We start from the raw sequence: 3,375 nt of genomic DNA, 5'->3' as shown, positions 1-3,375 counted from the left end.
CGGCCCAGGCCTGCCTGGCACTGTTTTTCAATAACCGGCAGCTGCTCTAATGACCGCGAGGCCTCCTATCTTAGAAGCGGCCTTGCAAACTCTGCCTGGCTCACACGCCTGAGGCCACCGCGACCCCTCACGCGGGGCAGAGTCCACCGGGAGCCGGAGGAAGTCGCCTGGCCGGGCCCTGCCGGCCGGCTCACTGCAGGCCCGGCGTCCCGGCCATTCGCTCGCTCGGAAGGGCGGGCCCCGGCCTGATGCGCTTTGATCCGCCCGCGGCGCGCGTCCCCGGGGGCGGGGGCGGGGGCGGGGGGAGGGCCCGCAGCCCGCCCCCCGCCCCGCTTTGATCTCTGCCCCCCTCGGCAGCGCGGCCTCCTCTGTGGCCTCCGCGACCTGAGCACCTGGGGGCAGGCGGGGACACGGCTGAGGCGGACAGAAGGAAGCACGCTCGGGCGCTCCTCAGGGAACCGCGCCCTTCCGTGGCTGGGCCTCGCAGCCTCGGCCTGACGGGCTGCCCACCCTTCCGTCCCGTTCCGGAAGCCAGGACTTGCGCGACGGGCGGCGCGGACGCAGCGTGGCGGCGAGGGGGCGTGGCCTTACGTTCCCGGGGGCGGGGCCTGTGGCGCGGCCGGCTGCGGAAGCCGTGGCGAGGGCGCGGCCTAGCTGGCTTAGAGGTCCGACGCGGCGGGGCCGCCGAGGGGGCGGGGCGGCCGAGGGGGCGGGGCGGGGTCTGAGGGCGTGGTCTTTACGCTCCTGGGGGCGGGGCCTCTGCGGGAGCGTCGCCGAACAGCCTGGGCAGCGGGCTGTGCGGACGTCGTGTCCCCGAGAAAGCGCCGAGGCCTAGGCGGAGCCACGCGCGGTCGGGGGCGGGGCTTGGGCGGGGCCTCTTTTCTGGAGCTGCGGTAGTAGGTCGGTTTCTGCGTCCCGCCTCTTGCCTCGCTGTTTGGTCGCGTGTCCGAGGTATTTGAGCTAAATTTTATCTCATTCAGATTCTCATTTACTTTAGGTTTTCATTTTTGAAAGTTTAGCAGTTTTCCTTCTTTTTCCTAGATGTGGAATTGCTGAGTCAATGAATATAGTCACTAATGCTTCTTGTAGCCCTCTTTTTTCTTTCCGTGTTTTCCAAATTTAAAAAGTAATAAATGAATGTCTTGCCTAACCAGATAACGAAACAACCAGACCCTAGGGAATTTGGAAAACCTGGGTGAATACAAATAAAAATGAGACATCTCATAATTTCACAGCGCAGAGCCCTTTTTTATTCGTTTTTTGATGTTCAGTCGCTAAGGTGTGTTCGACTCTTTATGAATATATATGTGTATATATTTTCACATAATCAGGGTAACACTGTGCATACACTTGTGGATGCCTTAAAAATAATTCACTTTTTTTTTTTACTGTAAAGCCACATGTTTATTGCAGAAATAATTGGAAACTGGAAAAAACTACGGAGAAGAAAATAAAAATAACCCGAGATTCCACCACAGAAGATCACCACTATTAATATGTTGTCATTTTTCCTTCCTCTTTACAGAATCACACATATGTTTGAAACAAAACTGGGATCGCACTGTAAATACCGTTTTGCAGTTTTCTCCTTTCATGCGTGGCTAATGACAGATGTCCACTCATCGTGCAGAGGGCTCATCTACAATGTTACTTGTAACAGCAGAGCACTGTGTAGAGTCACCCGTGTTTTGTTTAACCTATATGCTCTGGTTAGACATTAATCCTTGCTTCCTCCTTCCTTTATGATGAACATTCTTATGGTTAAATCTTTGTGCATGTTCACAAAAATTCCTTATGACAAATCCCTAGATGTGGAATTGCTGAGTAAATGAATATAGTCACTAATGCTTCTTGTAGCCCTCTTTTTTCTTTCTGTGTTTTCCAAACTTAAAAAATAATAAATGAATGTTTTAACAAGTAATATGACCCCAAAATACATATATGCAAAAAACGACTGCGCGTATCCAAAATATATAAAGAACTCCTACAACTCAACAACAACAAAGCTGATTAAAAAGCAGGCAAAGGACTTAAATAGACATATCTGCAAAGTTGGTATACAAATAACCAATAACACAGGAAAAGATGCTCAACATCACTAATCATTGGCGAAATGCACATCAAAACCACAATGAAACCTCACACATACTAAGATAGCTATTATGAAAATAATAATAGCAGGCATTGGTGAGAATGTAAAGAAATTAGGACCCTCATGCATTTGCTGGTGGAAATGTGAAATGACGAAGCTACTGCGGAAAACTGAATGGCAGTTTCCTTGAAAAACTAAACATAAAACTTCCATGTGACCCAAAAATGCCACTGCTGGGCGTACACCCCAAAGGAGTGACAGCAGGGACCCCAGTTACTCACTCATCTGTGTTCTTAGCAGCATTACTCATGGTCGGCCAGAGGTAGAAACAATCCCGTGTCCACCCGCAGGTGAATGGATAAACAAAATGTAGCATATATGCACAATGGAATATTATTCAGCCTTAAAAAAGAATGAACTTCTGACCCATGCTGCAACATGGATGAAAGTTGAGACTATATCCTAAGTGAAGTAAGCCAGACACCAAAGGGTCGATACTGTGTGATCCCACTATATGAGGCACCTAGAGTGGTCACACTCATAGAGACAGAAAGTAGAACTCTGGTTACCAGGGGCTCGGGGGAAGGGAGAATGGAGGGTCATTCTGTAATAGGTAGAGAGTTTGTGTTGGAATGATGAGAAGTTCTGGAGATGGACAGTACTGATGATGGTTGCACACAGATGTGAATACTTAATGACACTGACATGGTAAATGATAATTTTTATGTGTGTTTTACTACACACACAAAAGACATTTCTTGTGGAGGATGGGGAGATCTCTCCCAGATTCTGGTTCTAAGGTGCCTGGGTGGGACAAGGCTTGTACATGTCACAAATCTGGTGGGTGACCCTGCCCAGGTGATCAGGACAGCCCCTTCTGGGGAGCTCTAGAGAAGAAGGGGCCAAGATTAGCCTTACACATCCAGGATTTCCCATAAACATTTCCAAGCTGGAAAGAGAAACCTGCTCTGGGGAAGTAATGTGTCACTGTGGATCTTTATCTGAACTTGGTGTTTTCTTTCTGGGCCACTGAAACACACACACACACAAGCAAATCTCTTTGTCTTGACTGTAAATATGATACGCGTTTATTGTCATCAACAAATGCAGAAAGGCACTCACAAGGAAGTAACAAATATATAAAATCCTATCTCCAAAACCACAGCTTACATTCAACCGTATATTTGACCAGTGTTTCTTCTGTATTCGTAACACATACCTAAAATGATGGTGGTTATCCATTCAGTTCAGTTCAGTCACTCAGTCATGTCTGACTCTTGGCG

The 3,375-nt window shown here is 48.8% G+C and overlaps 1 long non-coding RNA gene across 1 annotated transcript; it reads left to right on the top strand.

Moving 5' to 3' along the window:
* Positions 1-672: 672 nt before the first annotated feature.
* On the top strand, positions 673-1,921 carry LOC133248530 (uncharacterized). The gene is made up of 2 exons (XR_009736745.1): positions 673-951; positions 1,526-1,921. It is a non-coding gene; the product is annotated as an uncharacterized LOC133248530 (long non-coding RNA).
* Positions 1,922-3,375: the final 1,454 nt, after the last annotated feature.

The sequence above is a fragment of the Bos javanicus genome, chromosome 5 (assembly GCF_032452875.1).
Source record: "Bos javanicus breed banteng chromosome 5, ARS-OSU_banteng_1.0, whole genome shotgun sequence".
In the NCBI taxonomy this organism is placed as follows: domain Eukaryota; kingdom Metazoa; phylum Chordata; class Mammalia; order Artiodactyla; family Bovidae; genus Bos; species Bos javanicus.
This window is presented reverse-complemented; position numbering and strand designations above follow the sequence as displayed.